General features: G+C 39.9%; 1 protein-coding gene and 1 pseudogene across 1 annotated transcript in view; one reads left to right on the top strand and one right to left on the bottom strand.

The window, feature by feature from the left end:
* Positions 1-20,056, bottom strand: part of Kcnq5 (potassium voltage-gated channel subfamily Q member 5) — a 540,403-nt gene that overhangs the window by 40,193 nt on the left and 480,154 nt on the right. The gene's annotated exons all lie outside the window — the stretch shown is intronic.
* On the top strand, positions 5,714-5,993 carry LOC114621052 (annotated as a pseudogene).

Genomic DNA, 20,056 nt, shown 5'->3' on the forward strand with positions numbered 1-20,056 from the left:
TTTTTTTTTTTTTTTTTTTTTTTTTTTTTTTTTTCTAGACAGGGTTTTTTTGTGTAGCCCTAGCTGTCCTGGAACTCACTCGGTATACCAGGCTGGCCTTGAACTCAGAAATCCGGCTGCCTCTGTCTCCCAAATGCTGGGATTAAAGGCGTGCGCCACCACCGCCCGGCTTAGGAGACTTTATTTTATCCCATCTCTAAAGGAATATTATTTGTTTCCTTTGAATCATATTTAGTGATTCTCAACCTTAAGAAAAGATGCTGGGCTTTATAATGGTTGAGCAATCTACAGATTGCAAGTCTATAGTATTCTCTCATATCAAATACACTGGCAAACTCTAAACACGGACATACACACAGTGATCACTTGAACATAATTTTCTTCTTAAGAACCTTTTGCTGCCACATGACCTAGCCCACCTAGTGGAAGGGGAGAGAGCTTGTGGTTCTGAGGTGAGTAATGTCAGTTGAGGCTTCTCCTCAGCCTCCAGCCAATCCAGCAGCAGGATCAGACTATGAATCCAAGATCCAAAGAGCTGCCTAACAGAATCTCAGGCTAAATAAATGGCTGCTGTTTTCAATCACTAATTTGAGAGAGGTTACTTAGGCAAGATAGACTATGGGTGCACAAGTAAGGAGATACCCACTCAGGATACTTTTCAACCCAAACATGAGTTTGAAATAATCATGGCCATGGGAAGTCACCAAGTCCAGCATCAGAGTGGTGTGGCATACCAGTTGCTGTTGGTCTGGATTAATAAAAGATGTAACTTTCTCACGAGTGGGGTCTTAAAGGTTTTGGGTGCAAATGGTGATTTGTAACTGGGGGACAATGATCTTCTGAGGCCTAGTAATCTTTGCAGTATATGAACAGTGGTTAGGCACAGTATATGCAATGGAGGAGAGCCCTGGAGGGAAGAAAGATTTGGAAAGGTTGGATGTTGAAAGTAAAATAAAGGGAATTTGGGGCAATGTAAGAAAGTACCAGACTGCTGTAGACCACATAATGCAGGGACCAAGTAGCTTGTCTTCTTTCTCTGCCAGCCATCCTTTGCAGATAAAGGATTCTGGCCTCTGTCTAACCTTTTTTTTTTTATTTTCTTACCAAGCAGAATACACCATGAACACCATTAAATATAATTTTAAAATTGTGTCATATTGGTTTCTTTTTGTGCAGCAGGCAACTAAGTGTGCCTTTGAAGAAAATAATTGAGATATACAGGTGAAAAAAAGAAGAGAAAAAATCTCCATGAGCCAAAAAGTACGTATAAATATGGGCTAAATTCTGTGATTTGGGTAGTGGTTAAGTTTGCGCTTATTTTGTGCAAATTTCAGGGGTAACACGGGTTATTTTTAAAAAGCAAGATATCTTTGAGTGAAGAAGATACATCTGTTCATCCCTGTGCAAATCAGTACAATAACTGAAGAGGGGCAGCAGTAAAACTTACAAATGTCACCTCTTTTCACAGCCCCTCACTCTGAAATCCAGGAAAATGCTAGCCCTGAGAGCAGTACCTCAAATACCTGTCTTGGATTGAAATCTACCAAGCGAGAGCATATTTAAATTTTGTGTCGACCCAGCGTGTGCACACATATGAACTACACAGTGATACATGGGGCACTTCAGATAATTCTCAGAACATAAAGAACTGTCTCCTGCCCTGGAGGAAAGTTGGAAACACTGTAACTGGCGAGAGACAGGGATGGGGGGTTGGAGGGAGGAAGTGTTAAAAGGAACATGGTGCCCAGGTGATGATAATTTATCTCTAGCATCCTTCAGCCAATCCTTCTTTTCCTCCTCTGTTCCTCAGCATGGCTAATGGGCAAGCATGTTACTCCCCACCAGGACAGCAGAGCAGGTTTTAGAAACTTAGGCTTAGAATGTTTCTTAAAGGATGTCTGATTGATCTCCTTTAGGGTCCAGAAGTCCCCCGCTGCAGACCTTCCAAGTTTGGCTTGAATGTGTCCAATTGTGGAAGCCAGTCTATTGATACAGGGTTAGGCTTTTATTACATTGAGCTAAAAACTGTATTTCTTATCTCTTGGCTCTGATTCTGCTCTTTGAAGTGACCAAGAATATTTCTGACACCTAGTGATAGGCTTTAAAAAGGGGTTATGCATTGTACAAGAAAGTGTGCTAGCCTGCACGTCAGAAACACTAGTTGGCAAATGACAAGCTGATTTACTCTCCACATTTTATTGTTTGTTCCACTAATAGTATGATAAAGTTTTTTGATAATATGACTTTTGAAAGGTTGTGTTGAATAGAATATAATTATGTAGCTATATAATCAAGGTGTAATTTAATACACATACACACATACACACACACACACATAAAATAGGAAGGGTACCTATCACCTGAGGTTAGTTACAAAACCTGGCATATTCTGTCTTGTGGATAGACATTCAGCCTATGGAGTGGACAATGTGGCACATACTTGAGTGAATTTGGAATCTCTTATATTTTCAGCCTTGAAATGACAGCATCTCTTTCCAGGAACTAGATTGTAGCCTCATTAGAGTGTGAGCAACAGCAGCAGCTAACATGCTCCTGGGTTACCAACCATAGAAAATGCGACCATTATGAGTGTGTCTTAAAGGCCTATGTTAGGAATTTGCTGTATTCTGACTCATTTTTGAAGTCCTACTAGAGTCACTACACAGTGTGCAGGTACATTTTGCAGGTTACTCAAAATATATAGCTCTTGGTTTTGATTTGGATTTCTTGGTAAAACCTGGGTCTATAAAACTCGCAAGTTAGGTTTAAGGTGATAGCCAGAGGTCATGTGGTAGCTTAGGGTCTTCTGGAAGGAAGGCTGTAGAATCCACAAGTAGTGCAAGCAAGGAACTATATTTCTGCTAATAAGAACAATTTCCTTTATCATGGTAGGGAAACAACAAACACTGAGGGAGAAACTACCACTGTTTGACAGAAATCATGTTTGGTAATATACAGAGAGCTTGGGCTAGGTTAGAAATCCAGGTAGAACTTCCTGGATTAACTTTCAGTTAAAGTAGAGAAACATTTCTGCTGTAGAAATGGGTGATTCATAAAAAGGAATAAAAAAAATGGTAGGCTCAAGGCCGATGAATATTTGTGTCCCAAAGACAATAGTGTCAAAAAGACTAAATTCAATGAGGTCTAAAAACACTAGACAAAGAGCTGCAGGCAGCCAAGAAATGCTGAGAGCAAGAGAAGGAGTGTACTCCAGGGAAGAGCCCACAGATTGGTATTCTAATACCAAGCGGTCAGCCCTGAAATCACACACGTACAAGTAAAACTTTATATGGATTGAGCAGACTGTGTTAATATGTACATTCTTAAATATATATATATATGTATATATATATATATATTATAACACATATATAACATATGTGTGTGTGTACACATGTTCCTAAGCATATAAATATGTATGAATATATAAACAATTAAAGAAATGGAGGCCAAAAATTTGAGAGAGCAGAAGAATGCTTGGGAAGGGTTGGAGGAAGGAAATGGAAGGGACACAATGACGTCATTGTATTTTAATTGTGAAAAAGGTGAAGTCTTTGGGAGGTGAATAGATCTTCAAGGCACAGTTCTCAAGAGTGGAATTAAGGTTCTTATCAAACAGACCTAGGAGGTTGCTTGCCCTTCCTTCATGGGGAAGTTGGATCTTATCACCATGGCAACATGATGAATTTAGTCTTTTAGCCTCCAGAACAGTGAAAAATAAATATTTACTACCTATAAGCTATCTAGTTCCTTGTATGATGGTTATAGCATTCAAACTTTTTAAGATCCAACCCTTCTCAGGAATACCATGCTGTTACTTGGAGTCTGTCGCCAGAGACACTGGACCAGATCATGGGAGGCAAAAGCAGTGTAGGAGACACAGAAGAATAGGGAATGTGCATGAATAAAGAATGCAGGCAAGAGAGAGAGAGAGAGAGAGAGAGAGAGAGAGAGAGAGAGAGAGAGAGAGAGAGGAAAAGACATCTAAGGAACAAAATTGAAACAATGTATCCAAGAAGTAGTTTTGACTAATAACAGTGGAGGAATGAAAAGGCCTCTTAGAAACCTGACCATTCTTTGTAGACGTCTTCATAGTTAGAATAACAGTAAAGCTGAATAGGAAAAAGATATGTGGAGTATAAATTTCCAGACTCTAGATTTGTTCACGTTAACCAAACCCTTTGTTTTTTTTTTTCATTAATGCAAACCTTCAGCTTTTGTTACAGAGTTTACAGGCATGTGTAAAATTCTCAGTCAGAATCACAAGCTAGACATGCATAACAATTAGCTCTGTAGTAGTCATACTAAAAGGTTTCCATAAAAATAATTATTTCAGAGCTGGATATGCTGGTCTATGCCGTTAATCAGAGAGGCAGGCAGATCTTTGTGAGTTCAGAGCCAGACTGATCTACATAATGAGTTCCAGGGCCGTCGGAGTTACATATTAACAGATGTTTTAAAACATCAAGAAATAATTTTATCACAATGCAGAGCTCTAATCAGTTAATTTCATATAATGCCAAGCAATACCATCTGCAGTAGAATATTATAGTCAAGGTCAGCATGAAGTTGGGTCATCATTATGGAAAGTCATGAAAAAACGTAACCTGCAGTGCAGTTGTTGGCATTTTGTGGAAACACCAAAATGTCAGTGGGGGAGTCTGAGAAAAACACAAGGAAAAGAAGGTGCTACTGGAGAACCAGTGTAAAAAGCAGAGTGACCTTGAAGCCCACGAGCACGCAGTCATCACAGGTAAAATGATGAGACTGATTTCTACTACTTGGAAGAAAATTTCCCCCTAGCTATATAGGGTAGTACAGGTTAAGGAGGTAGTAACTGTTACAATCATGTGTCAAAAAGGCTTGCTTTTTTCAATTCTCAGTGATTTCAAATCAGTATCTCCCAGTAGGCTTTCAGTTGGTTGGTGAGTCCTGGACCCTGACCGAGGTTAAAGAAGAGATAAAGAGAATAAACTCCTTTAGAGCGATTGGAGGGTTTTGACACTTTGCATTGGATATTTGTACTGCTGTGCTTGGGTTTTTCATTGCACCGTCCTGTGCATGCTACATAAGTGCTTACAACCGAGATATACCTCTGACCTTTTGGCTATTCTTTTAGGTACAATCCAGCTAATCGGCAGTGACAAACGTAAGAATTACTAAGGGAAGTAGCTTGAGGAGTGGGGTGTCCCAGCGTTGCTTATGGGATACAGAGGAAGTCAGCCGAGTCAGCTTCCCAGTGGTGGATGAGATGGTAAGCATACACTGGCTATATATGAGGAGGGTGCACAGTTGACATTCTTCATATTTGTTTAACTCGTGTTTTTTTTTTTTTCTTTTTTCTGTTTTGAGATAGGACCTTGTTATGTATCTCATGCTGGTTTCTGTAGCTTCCTGAATCTCGGTCTAGAGTACACAGGTTTACAAGCATGCATTCATGTCTCGCCTCTAACTTTATCCTTTACCCACTTTGTCCCTTTCAAGTTCAAGGAGTTAGGATGGTTTGTGTTTTCTGTCTCATAGAAAGCCCCTAACACTGGCTGCTCCGAAAAGCCATCTTTGCATTGTTCCCAGGTCGTGCTCCGCGCTCACTGCAGCCATCTTAGCCACCACCGCCTCCTCCAATGCGGACTCCAGCAGCTTTCTCACCAGAGCCCTCGAATTCCACTAATTAATCCTCACTAGTTGCATCAGACCACTGGCGTGCCCCACCATGTCAGATGCTATAGTGGACACCAGCTCCGAGATCACCACCAAGGACTTAAAGGAGAAGAAGGAAGTTGTGGAGGAGGCAGAGAATGGAAGAATTGCACCTGCTAATAGGAACGCTCAAAATGAGGAAAATGGGGAGCAGGAGGCTGATAATGAGGTAGATGAACAAGAGGAAGAAGGTGGAGGAAGAAGAGGAAGAGGAGGAAGAGGAGGAGGAAGGAGGTGACAGTGAGGAAGAGGATGGAGATGAAGATGAGGAAGCTGAGACTGCTACACCGTGACCTATTCCCCCTCCACATCCCATCTCAGAATTTAAAGGTGGTCACCTTCCAGTAGAGAAGCAGGCTCCGCCCACCCACAGCGGGCAGTGCCACCCAGAGATGACGTGCGCTTTCCACCACCCCTCCAAAACCACAACATGAACTGGCAACGTGGGAGGAAAAGAGAACCAGAACTTCCCAGGCCCTGCTTTTTTTTCTTAAAAATACTTTAAAAGGAAAATTTGTTTGTATTTTTTATTTATATTTTATATTTTTGTACATATTGTTAGGGGTTAGCCATTTTTAACGATAACAGGTGACCAAATCAGTCTTCAGAGCGTTTCCTGTCCTACTTCAGAGTTTACTTATGGTGTGACCATGCTCATTATAATCTCAAAGGAGAAAAAAAACTTGTAAAAAGAAACAAAAACAACAACAACAAAACAATCTTATTCCAAGCATTCCAGTAACTTTTTTTGTGTATGTACCTAGCTGTACTATAAGTAGTTGGTTTGTATGAGATGATTAAAAAGGCCAAAGATAAAAAGATTTTTTCCTTTTTTTTGGTCTATCAAGTTGCTGTTTATTTTTATTTTTTATTTTTTGCTCTGTTTGATGTCTATTGTGAAACAATGTCCAATAATAAACTGAAATTTTATTTTGCTCAGTTGTTCTAAAAAAAAAAAAAAGAAAAGAAAAAGAAATCCTTATCCAACAGAAGGCTCCCCATTTCTTTCTTTTTTTGGTTTTTTGAAACAGGTTTTCTCTATGTAGTCCTGGCTGTCCTGGAACTCACTCTGTAGACCAGGCTGGCCTCGAACTCAGAAATCCGCCTGCCTCTGCCTCCCAAGTGCTGAGATTAAAGGTGTGGCTCCCCATTTCTATATCTGGCTCTTGTATTAAACCAAAGCCAAAGTCAAGGGAAACATCATTCCATGACGGAGATGTCTGCATGCCCATCTTCACTGCAACTTTGTTTGTGAGAGTTAGGCAATGGAATTAGCCCACATGTTCATTAACTGGTAAATGGATAGTGGAAATTCAGTAATATGTACAGTGGTAGTTTATGCATGTATAAAAAGTGTGAAATTGTAAAATTTACAAAGGAATGGTGTGGTGGTTAGAGTATGCTTGGCCTGGGGCGTGGCATTATTTGGAGGTGTGGCCTTGTTGGAGTATGTGTGACCTGTTGGAGGAAATACGTCACTGTGGGGGTGGAGCTTTGAGAGCATCTTCCTAGCTGCCGGAGGATGCAAATCTTCTCCTAGGGGCCTTCAGCTCCTCTAGCACCAATGCCTGCCTGGATGCTGCCATGCTCCCACTTTGATGAGAATGGATTGAACCTTTGAACCTGTAAGTCAGCCACAATAAATGTTGTCCTTTATAAGGTTGCCTAGGTCACGGTGTCTGTTCACAACAGCAAAACCCTAAGACAAATTGATAGCACTGGAAAAGATACTGAATGAGGTAATTCTGGCCCAGAGAGACAAACACTGTATTCTCTCTCATATGTGAGTCCTAGCTTCAGAGGTTTAGATTTCTGCAGTTAAGCTAACGGACTGTTGGTGGAGGCGGGAAAGCAAGAAAGGAGTCAAGGGATGGGGAGGTATTCAGAGGGGAAGATTGTAAAAGACAAGGTCTATGAAAGTAGAGGGTAGGGAATGATAGGTGTGAAAAACTGTAAATAAAGACAGATCTGGAGAATGGGGAAAGGGTGGGAGTGGAACAGAGAGATAACAAGAACAAAAGGACATATGGAAGCCTCCTACTTTATATGCTAACTAAAAAAGTAGTATGAAAAAAAAAACCCCAAGCTTTGAACAAAAGTACACTATATGGGTGGAAAAGTTGGTTCCAAAATTCATGAGTTTTTAAGCGGAAAAGCTCAATGTCAAGTTAAGGACACCTCTTTATGAGTTGTTGGCTAGACATGTCCTAGAACCTCTCAAAACAATACAGGCTATTGCCAATGATTGCTCTTAACTGCCTTCCAGAATTAGATGGTAAGATCCTACTGCTGAAGACACTACACACTGGTGAGAGGACAGAGAAACCAAGCTGGAAGCTCCCGTCTGGCTGGCTGGCGTTCCCAGTGCTGGAAGCTGCTCTGTAGGCTGCTGGAGAAAAAAATTCATCATCACTTTCCAGGCATGAGATGCTTGCTTACAGGGAGCATCCCCCCCACTTTTTTTTTTAGTGGTTGTGGCAAAAGCAGTAGGGGTTGGTGGTGGTAACTAATTGTTTTCTGATGGAAAGAAATTGTGTTGGAACCTACTGCTTTTGTTTTGACTAATGACATTCTATAAAAATATCTTCTAAATATTTATGTTTATAACCTTAGACCAGAGCTTTTTTAACCTTGGGCAGAGATATTCTCTCTCTCTCTGACAGTGAAGGGTAATCCAGAGATTTACATCTGGTCAATGTGCTAAGAATAAGTGGCTGATATGTGTTCAAATGTAAATGGGACATCCATATCTAGGGAATGTTGCGGAGGAGGGTAAAAACCTAAGAGACAGATGATGAGGATGGAGGAATGTTGGGAAAACCACCATCTAGATATGACATAGCCACTGAAATCATGGCCCCAGAGCACCTATGCATATCTACATAGGTTCTGTACTTGACTGGGTTCTTCAACTTTCTACCATGGACAGGGCCACCACCACAGAGTCCCCATCCCTTCTTGAGGAAATACTGGCAATTAACGATTATCATGGAGGGAGAGTGGCATTTTCTTTAGTTTTTCCCACCACTGAGTTACCCAAACTCAAGCAAATTAACCCCTAGATACACCATGCAAGCAATTTTAAATATATTTTATTGGCTCATACTTTTATAAATTTATATTTATATGGCTCAAAATATATGTATATGGCCCTAAAATTATGAAAGTAACAAAGGGACTAATGGCACAGAAGAAGATGTTCAGAGAGAGAAAGAAGGAGGCTAAAGGGTGTAGTGGTAGGTACATGTAATCATACCATATTGTGTATATGTATGGCATATCTAAAACTTAATTAAGAGGACTAGCCACTGAGATGAACAAAATATACATGGGCAGAATACATAGGATAAAATCATTTTTCTTGTCTGAAGTTAGAAATATTTTCTTGATTAAATCAGAAGTTGCTCTATGTTGCTTTTCCAATACCCTGTCCTTCGACCCTAAGCTTCAAATGACTCTAGGTACCTCCCTTCCCACTGGATCATATGCCTTAGGAAAGTCTGATCTCAAATCAAGCTACTGATTCATGGCTGCCGATAATGGTACTAGAGTCCCAAATAATAAATATGAAAACAAACAAATAAACAAGATGTGAATGAATAAGTTACAGTATTTTTTGGGGGGAAGGAATACAGATAATGTGGTCATTTGTTACTGTCTTTAGAAATCCTGCAAATTTCTTGGAACTCCTTTGTTTGTTTTGCTTCTCCCCTGAAGAAGAAATAAACATATCTGTGGACAGAATCAAAGGAGAGATCATGACGCAGCCACAGGGTAGGAGAGAGCCATGAGAAGCAGCCATAGAGATGGTGAAGGCTAGATATTGGCATAGCAACATGTTCAGATGAAAGGATTCAAAACTAAGACTTTGAAGAGTACCATGGATTGTAGACCCATCCTCAGTGACAAAGAGCTGGATCCACCACTGAAGAAAACTGTGGAATCTGAAATCTTGGATCAATAAAAACCTGATCTCTGGTTCACCCATTTGCCATGGATTTACTTGTCACTAGGACTGAGAGCTCTGAAGCTCCATTTAAATACTTGGTGTCCACAGTCTCATCCTTCAAGCAGGGCATTCAATGCTGTATAGGTTTTGAAAGCATGAAGACAGATCTGCCTATATAGTTCTCAATGATGTTGTTTGCTTTGCCATCATAGGAAAAATCATCAACCACTCAGGGTGTATGAATTCGGGGGAGTCTTGGGAGCATCAAAGAAGCTATGCTTCTCTTTATGCTTGGGAGCATCAAAGAGATCATAAACAATCAGCTGGAAAAAGTACAGAAAAGGATACAGGATGTGAAAGAGAGAGTGAATAAAGATATAGAAACACCGGAAAATTAAACAAATACTTTTGGAGCAAATATCTCAACAAGTTGAACAACTCATTAGAAAGCCTCATCAACAGTATATAAAAAAGCCCACAGGCTGCAAGGGTAAGCGCAGCCAGCAGAGGCTCCTGTTATACAAGAAGGGAAGCTTCCAAGGGACAGAGTACTGGCAGACATATGACACTTGACTGTTGATTCAGCAGCAGCTTAAATAGACCACTGCCTTCATGGAGCCTCTGGGACTTGCTTTTGGAAGTCAGCCCTGGATGTCAGCTTCATATGTCATTAAAATACATTATGTTAACAAAACAAATCCAAGCAAGGACTTAGTCCTAACAGGAACACAAGAACTGTGAAAAACCAAGGCATTAAAATTTATTAAAAAATCAGACGTACTACTGTAATGGATTCCAATGGAATTGAAGTAGATAATGTCCAAAAAGTTAAAAAAGTATTATTATAATGCTACTCAATCTAATAAAAAAGGATTTGAATAAACTCTTAAATTAATTCAAAGACTGCATAAATAAACATCTGAATAAAGTAGAAGATACATTCTTTCACAAGAAGGATTGAATAAAGAGGTAGAAACACTGAAAAAATTAAACAAAAACTTTTGGAGCAAATACCTCAACAAGCTGAACAACTCAGGAGAAAGTCTCATTGATAGACTATATGAAATATCATAGCGTGAAGATAAGGTAGGCAAACTAGAAAATACTGTTCATGCAATACTAAAGAAAGAAGCAAAATGTGGGTAGAACATGTAAGATTCTGGGGCATCATTAAAAGTCAAGGTTTACCAAGCATGGACCATGAAGGAGTGTAAGCTAAAGTATATAAAACAAATTCAACAATATGGAGGAAATTGTCTCAAACTTTGTGAAAAAGATGGTTGTCCAGGTCCTAGAAGGTATGTAGATGTAGCGGCATATTTTCCTTGCAAGTTGGAAGGTGCTAAGGTGGGAGGAGGGAGAAGAGGAAGAGGAGGAGGAAGGAGAGGGAGAGAGGACGAGAGAGAAGGGGGGTCAGACATGGCAGCGGATGTGCACGTGTCTCTAGCAGTCAAAGGTAGTTGATATATCTAGGTTGGGTATTGGGCTACAGATCTAATTGTGTGGGCATCTTGTTATTGAGCATTACCAAATATATAAAGCCTTTGGATAAGGTAAGCATTAGAGTCTCTTTCCTACCAGGTACCACACGGATGGTGGGATGGTCTAGGCTCAGCCTAGCCTTGTGGAGACAGCATGGAAGATTGGCAGAGCCATCTCCCAGACTGGCGTCTCATGGGTGGCAGAGGCAGTGTCTCTAGCCACCTGAGTCAGTGGCCTGAGCTGAGTGGCTGCGATATTTAGCTGCCTCAGGCATAGGCTAGTCGAGAAGATGGTGGCTGACTAAGAACAAGCAAGATTGGGAGCCACCGTCGATTTAAAATATGACTGCAATATTTAGAACATCAAATGGGTGAAAGAAAGAAAGAATACTTCTCACACCATATTATATTTATATATTATATCTATACATTTTATGTATTAAGTATAATATATTTAAAACACTAAATACACAGAGCAATGACAACTGAAGCTACAAGAGAAGGATCTACTCATATGATATAAGTATATCACACTAATAGCAGGTGTCTTAGCAGGATGTCTAAAATCCTGGAGGGCATAGAATGGTGTATCAATCATTGAAAGACAACAACTGCTAACCCAGATTATTATATTCAGCATAACTATCCTCGAAGGGAAAATAGCTTTCCATGATGAACACGAACTATGGGAATTCATGATCCACTGATGACAGCATCACAGAAGGGAACGCTCTATCCAGAGGATATAAAAACTAAAACCATATATGCCCTTGGCATTAGCACAACCAATTTTATAAAGCAAACACCACAGGGCAAAAAGACACGAATCAGCTTTCACAAATTCATAATGGATGACACTGATACTGTAGTCAGATTCATAGGTAATTGGGATTTAAAATATTAACACAGAGGGAGAATCTTCTCTACAAAAGAGCCACTAATAGGTTATCCAATCCCAAGTGGTTAGCACTAAATTTTGTACACATATGAGTAATGCCAAACAGACTCAGCAGATTGAATTTACACGCACACGTGCGCACACACACAAATATAACAATAATAAAGATGAAGGTCAATTATTTTAGATAGGCTGGGGGATGTGCAGGGGGAGTTGAAGATGAAAAGATGAAAATTAGGAAATCATCATGTAACTATGTCACTTGTGCATTTAGTTATCAACAACAACAATAACAACAACAAATGAATATTAGTTAAATGATCCTATAGGATCACGGGGCATTTTTTGAACATCTGAATTTACAGAACAGTCTAGATAAAAGAATACACATTTCCTTAGCAGCTTCTAGAACCTTCATCAGTAGAGACCATACACTACCTTCCTTTGATTTAATGACATAAAGGAAGTCTTTTTTAAAATTTCTTTTTACTTTTAAGATTTATTTTATTTATATGGGTACACTATAGAAGTCTTCAAACACACCAGGAGAGGACGGCAGATCTTATTGCAGATGGTTGTGAGCCACCATGTGGCTGCTGGGAATTGAACTCAGGACTGCTCTGAAAGAGCAGCAAGTGCTCTTAACCTGAGTCATCTCTCCAGCCCCCCATAAAGCAAGTTTAGAAACAATAAAATGAGAAACAAAAAGATGCACAATTCTATTTCATCACAAGAGGAGATCTAGCAATTCACTACAAGAGAAAGAGCAGAAAATAGAAGTTAAAGATATCGAACAATACATTAATATTTAGTAGGCCATAGAATAAGTCAGGAGGGAAAAACATGTAAAATCCTGGAATCAGATGAAAATGAAAACACACTATTTCAGAACCTATACAATAAAAATGGCCCTGAGAGGGAAAATTATAGCTTCAAGCATATTTAAAAAAAATGAGAGAGATCTTAACCAGATAGCCTAATACATATCTAAAGGGCTTTCAAAAACAACACCAAACTGAATTCCAGATCAGAAAAAAAAAAAAAGAAGCAATAAAGGTCAGGCCAGGCTGCACCCTCCTTTCCCATCCTAACCGCAGCAAACAGCAAGCAGTGCTAAGGGTATTAAAAACATTGCATTCTTGAGAAATAGCTAGAAGATAAAGTGTTTTCCTGGAATGGTTACTACTGTTCATCCCATGGGATAAAATGTTCATGGTGGAAAACAGAAGCTAAAATCTCACTGGTGAAGAGAAAGTTCAGCGGGGCGCTTCTCTGACTGCCTCAACTTCCCTGTTTGTTTTCTCCTGGATGTTGGTAAGCCTTGGATTTAATAAAGTTACTTTTGATTGTTCTCTCAGTCAGGCTACCCCCGTCATCTCTACTCAATGCTGTAAACATTTCACTATCTATTTGCTGTTCCTATCTACCTACTACTTGCTGATCTTTGCTTTTCTCTTTTGTTCGCTATGCAATAAACCCATTCATTTCAAACTGCAAGCACAGGTATTGTAGATTAGGTACTGTAGATTACAGAACACGTGTTTTCTCTCATATGCATAGTCTAAATTTAATGATACAGAAATATGAACCCAGAAGAAGAGCTATTTGGGAAATGGAAGGAGATTAGTGGCAGTCGAAGGTGGTAGGGAATGCATAGAAGTTATACAAATTACATGCTCTACTTGAATGAAAATTTCTTTCTTTGCTTTAAAGAATCATTTATTTAGCTGGATGCTGTAACATATGCCTTTAATGCAAGGACCAAGGAAACAGAGGCAGGTGGATCTCTATGAGTTCAAGGTAAGTCTGGTACACAAAATGAGTTTCAAGTAAGCTAGACCATGAGATGGTGAAACTCTACCTCAAAATGTTCATTAATTAATTAACAAACCAATTCATAATTAACTGTGTATCTGTATAAATAAATGTATGTGTATACATTATATACATACAGTGCACGAAGCTTGAAGAGGGACTCAGATCATCTGGAACTAGAGTTAGAGATGGTTGTGAGCCACCATGTGGATACTGGGAACAGAACCTGGGTCTTCTGCAAATGCTCTTAACCAATGAGCCTTTGCTCCAGGGCACCCCTTCTTCCCTTCCTCCCTCCTTTGTGATAGGGTCTCTGGATCTCATGTATTCCAGCCCAGTCTCTAACATACTGCATAGCTGAGGCTAGCCTTGAAGATCTGATTGCCGTGCTTGGGATCACAGAAGAGTATCACCATACCAGTGAATGAGAATTTCTTGCACAATGCATCACTTTGTGCAACAAATTTACACAAAAGAAACACTTTTTTTTCAAAAGAAAAGTAACCATTTTCTTATGCCAAACTCCTTTATAATGGTATTGTAATATAAAGCACATTATCTTTTAAGGTATTCTGATATGCTTGATTCGTGCCTACAACCAAATGTACACATGATAGTACATTAGCTGAGGAGAGATAGGAACATAAAGAAAACAGAGGAGAGATATCAGTTGTGTTAGGAACAAAGAGACAGTACTCAAGGGAATCCAACATTTAGAAAGTATTCAACATTCGACTCCATTTAAGTGATACTTTCAGAAACATCTAGTGATGGTCAAGCACCTTCCCAGGTAGTCAGCGGTATCCTTGAGTATTGCCCAGCAGGATAGCATTTCCTATTTTCTCCTTAAAGAGAAGTGATGCTGAGCATGTTGAAGCATGCATCCTGGCTCATGTTTGTGGTGGCTAGGACTTTGAGAAGGAGAGGATGGGACAGTGACAAGGAAACATGACTCGGTGGCATGAGTAATCTGGACTGAAGGAAAGTAGGAGCATGAAAGCGAAGGCCAGCTAAAAGTGGAATCAGAGGAGGATGTAAGGTACACAGCGGAAAACTAGCATATCTACCTGGAGTTCACCTTACCTATCTGTGTTCAGGAAAACTGTGACATTAGATTGCCTGGTCATGTGCCACAGTGCCATGCCTTATACATGTTAGATCTCAGGCTTTTAAGTCTCCATTTTCTCATTGAAGAAACAGCGACAATAGTGTTAACAACTTCATAACACAGGGGTGCTACCCATTTGTAGAGAAAAAGCAGTTAGAATAATATATGTCACAGAAGAGTTTACAGGAGTTACCACTATCATTGTAATCTTATGTTCTTATGAAAAAGATACCATTGCTATGGCTACCTGAACTCTAAAATTATATAGAGGCACAAATGCTATTAAACTTGTAAACTGGGAGCATTTTGGCCAGTCATCATAGGTCATCATAGGCTTGCATAAAAGATATCATTCAAATCATCTTGATTAAAATATATTTACTATGATAATATATAGTAAATATCCTTAGAATTGATTTTTTTCCTTTGCCAGCCATTTGTACATTTCTAGCTTCAATATTTGCCAGACAGTTGCCACTTCTTTTTATTTTCCCTTTTCCTTTGCTGCTGCTGCTTCTTCTTCTTCCTCCTCCTCCTCCTCCTCCTCCTCCTCCTCCTCCTCCTCCTCCTCCCCCTCTTCTTCTTCTTCTTCTTCTTCTTCTTCTTCTTCTTCTTCTTCTTCGACAGGGTTTCTCTGTGTAGCGCTGGCTGTCCTGGAACTCCCTCTGTAGACCTGGCTGTCCTAGAACTCAGAAATCTGCCTAGCTCTGTCTCCCAAGTGCTGGGATTAAAGGTGTGCTGTACCAGGACCACCCGGAGTGACTTTCTTTTTTTTTTTTTGTTTTTTTTGTTTTGTTTTTCGAGGCGGAGTTTCTCTGTATAGCCCTGACTGTCCTGGAACTCACTCTGTAGACCAGGCTGGCCTCGAACTCAGAAATCCGCCTGCCTCTGCCTCCCGAGTGCTGGGATTAAAGGTGTGCACCACCACTACCCGGCCCGGAGTGACTTTCTTAAGTATAACATGTTAATCTTATGAAGATCATAACAAAGAAAACTAAGTGGATATTTAGTAAGTCATTACATTACATAATGAGTCATTACATTACACCTGATTTGGCAGGAAATGTTCACACTTAGAGATTAACCGTGAACTTTTTTTTTTGTTTGTTTATAGCTGATATTCAGAAAAGGCTGATTATTATTATTTTTTTAAGAAAAATGTAGCTTTTAGTTATTAAGTCAAGGTATATCTGGATTCCCATTATTCTTCCTTGTATTCATGCAGGCTCCTTGAGAACGCTAACGGGTAATGAAATGTAAAGGAACAGCTGAAAAAGGCTCCAGAAGTGAACAAATGAATGGATAATTGGGAGTCAGCTCTAGTGTTATGTATTATAGTCTATGGACAATAAGTGGATTTTAGACATACTCATCACCTGGAGAGACACTGAAGATTATATATATATATACGTAATTGAAGGCCACATTTACTTGATAGATGCTTTATTTTTTTTTTCTGTGAAAAAATGTACTTGAAAATTTCCAAGACCCAATTTTAAGCTAAATCATAAGTAAAGACTCTTAGCTATTGGATTAAATGAGGAGTCAGGAGCTACCGTCCATCTCCTGCCAGTGAGGAGCCCTCAGAGCTACTTCAACAGAGCAGCAATCAGCCTGTCTTCACTTGAGGAGTTCAGAATCAATTGAGAAGGGGCTCGGCCAGGGAAAAGCAATTCTTTTCTAAGCAAACAGAATTGCACTTGTATGAAATGATCTAGCAAGTGTATGACATGAGACCTTTCCAATCTGTGATTTGGTAAAGGATAAGACATTAAAAAAAATTTTTTTTAAATATCTGACTTCTGAGATACCTTTGTAGAAACAGGAAATGCTAGGATAGCATAGGATAGCATAGGATAGCATAGGATAGGATAGGACAGGACAGGACAGGATAGGATAGGATAGGATAGGATAGGATAGGATAGGATAGGATAGGATAGGCTAGGCTAGGCTAGGCTAGGCTAGGCTAGGCTAGGCTAGGCAGTGCCAATTCTTTGGAATTGGCACTAAGTCTTTGGAATTTTCTTTCCTTCAGGCTAAACAGCACAACATAGAATTCATTTTCTATGTTCAAAATCTAGTTTCTATGAATTTTATAATTTAATGTGCTCAGCCAACCGCAATGACCTCACAGCAAGGAGACAAATAAAAGTTTAAAATTTCACGATATCAGAATAAGGGTCCACAGCAATGTGTAATAATTGTATACTTAGTATAGTGTGAACCCAGGGTCAAGGTGGAAGACAGGGACACTTCTCAGCCAGCCAGGGAACCTGTTATATAAACAGATGTTCTGCCAGGTGCTGAACTGTGTTTGCCTTTCCCAATTCATGTGTTGAAATCCTTATACCCAGCACCTCTTCTAAATGTTACTGTATTTGTAGACAGGATATTTAAAGAAGTGATTAATTTAAAAATAAAGTTATTAGAGTAGGCCCAAATCTGCATAAGATTCTGCACAGAGCCTTACCAACCTAAGACAAAAGTGCATTGCTTTGGATAATGCATATTTCATGATGGGTAAGGAAGGCATTCCTGTCAGAATGACCTAAGACAGGCTCAGTCTTGTTTATGAAATAAAAAAGGGGGAGAGGCAAAGAGCTTTTGGGGCTGCTTGGCAAGAATCTCACATGGGCCAAGGACAAGGAAATGGGCTGCTTGGCAGCAATCTGACATTGGCCAAGGACAAGGAATTGGGCTTCAGGCAGGAATTTGACATTAGGCTAGAACAAAGAAGTAATTTCAGGCAGGAATCTAAATCTTAAGCTAGACCAAGACAGTAGGCTTCAGACATGAAAATGACTTTGGGCTAGGATGGGGAAGTAGGTTCAGAAATTTTGGGCATCCTGATAAGCCCTTAGAAACAGTGATTATGGGAATGTTCACAGAACTTTTTTATTGCCTTGTTTGTTCTTTAACTATGTTTATTGTCTTGCTTGTTCCTTGACTATTTGCATTTATTGTATTGCTAGTCCTGCAACCTAGAACTGACCTTAATACTTGCATGTAATTAAAATGACATAAAAGCAAAAAGGAGGAGGGAGTGTGGGATAGGGGTTTTCTAGGGAGGGGAAATGGGGAAAGGGGATGGCATCTGAAATGTAAATGAATAAAATATCCAATAACAAAAAAGGTAGGTCCAAATCAAATATGATTCATGTTCCATACACCTCCAAAAGTCCAAAACAACAACAACAACAAAATGTACACATACAGCTATAGAAAAAAGATTACGTGAAGACAGAAGGACCACAAAGAAAGATGCTCTTAGTAGGAATCGCCTTTGCCAACACCTTCAGCTGAGATTCATAGCCCCAGATAGTGTGACAATTAATTTCTATTGTTTAAATTCTCCAGTGGGTGGTACTTCCTTATGACAACCCAAGGAACTTATACATTATGTATTTGCAGCTATGTATCCTTAGAAGATTCATGTATGCATTGAGTGAAGGCTCATCCACAGTAGATACCAGATACTCCTCTCACTTCACTGAAAGGATCATCCTGAAGTGGGAAATTTGGTACCCAATAGTTTAAGGGTTGTTAGAGGAGGAGGAAGGGAGAGATGGTGTGTGGAACTGATCATTTTTTAATCTACCAAGAATTTCTTATTACAAAAGGGTTGCATGTCCATTATAAGAAGTACTGAGAAATACAGATGAAGAAAATGTAGAAACAATATATTTATGATCTCATTTGTTTTCCAGAGTTTTCATATGAATACACAAATCTGTATACATAGTACATAATATACATGTAAATGTACATATCTGCCAGAGTTATGATAGAGTCTTGCTGTGTAGGTCAGTTTGTCCCTGGTCTCCTGCCTCAGCTAGCTAAGTATTCAGATTACAGGCATGCATCATGCTATCTGGCCTGTTATCACTCCCCTTTCATATCAGTAAGAACCATTTTCAACATCTGATTTCAGACGTCTTGAGATGGTGCTTGTAGGTAAACATGTCTAATGTTTGGCATATGCTATGGCTTTGCTATTTGCCAAACCATCTTACAGAAGGGATGTATCCATTTTTATTAGTAAGTCTGTTTCAAGTGCAACAGAAAGCCTGTGACCAGGGACTCTAGACTTAGCTGCCCCAATGCTAACTGGGAATTTCCTCCTAGGGAACAAAGTATGGAAACAAGAGGACCCTGAATACTTGTGCTAGCAGTGACTCAGGATGCTGGAAGTGGCTGGCTGAGGCGTACACAACACAGTAGGACAGGGCATTTCCCAGCTTAGTAGAGCAACAGGTGAAAGCAAACCATAGCAGGATCAGCATGTCCTTGCCTCTGAGATGGGAGCCATCATCTCTGCCAGGTAGGGCCATATCAGGTCAGCATCTAGGAGTCTATTTGGAGATCATGACACCAGGAGGGGCAGGGGGAGCAAAGAAGTGTGAAGGAAGGACTTGTTTTGCTCTTTCGAGAGTGGAAGGGAGGTCCCTGAGGACCTCTGAGGAAGCTGGGAGAAGCTATCAGTCTGAGGTTCCAGGGGTTCACCACTGGGACCTGTGATCACTGCAGCCATGACCTCTGCTTGTTCGTCTTATCCCTGGAGCTTTGAGGGCCTGGGAAAACAGGTTATGCTAGGGAACGAGCGGATAAGGCCTGGTGGTCTTTGCAGTTTGTATGTGTTAATGGAAGATGCTAGCTGATTCTGGTTCTTTGCCCAGGGTGAGGGTTCCCAAGGCGGGGCACACTTAAAAGGAAAACAAAGCTAATTTTTAAATGAAAAAAATAAAAGAGTATTTCACAAACATGAAAATTATGTGTCAGTCAATAAATGGTTGGCAAGAAACCTTCTGCCACGTGATGTGATAAAAAAATAGGTTAATTCCCCTTGGAAGAGAGTTTCAATCATCTTTAGAAGGCTGCAGAGCTTTGCCCAGGAGAGCTCCATGACAAATAGGTGTCTTTGAGTGTGTGGGAGATAGATTGTGAGACAAGGGAGAAGACCATTTTCCTTGTGCCTAGAAGGGTACCAGTCTCATATTTCAAGATATTCACAAGGAATCTGCTAGTCTTTCTAGGTTGGAGTTTGGCTGGCCACACACAACACACACACACACACACACACACACACACACACACACACACACACA

Source organism: Grammomys surdaster, unplaced genomic scaffold, assembly GCF_004785775.1.
Source record: "Grammomys surdaster isolate TR1022 unplaced genomic scaffold, NIH_TR_1.0 171, whole genome shotgun sequence".
Classification (NCBI taxonomy): domain Eukaryota; kingdom Metazoa; phylum Chordata; class Mammalia; order Rodentia; family Muridae; genus Grammomys; species Grammomys surdaster.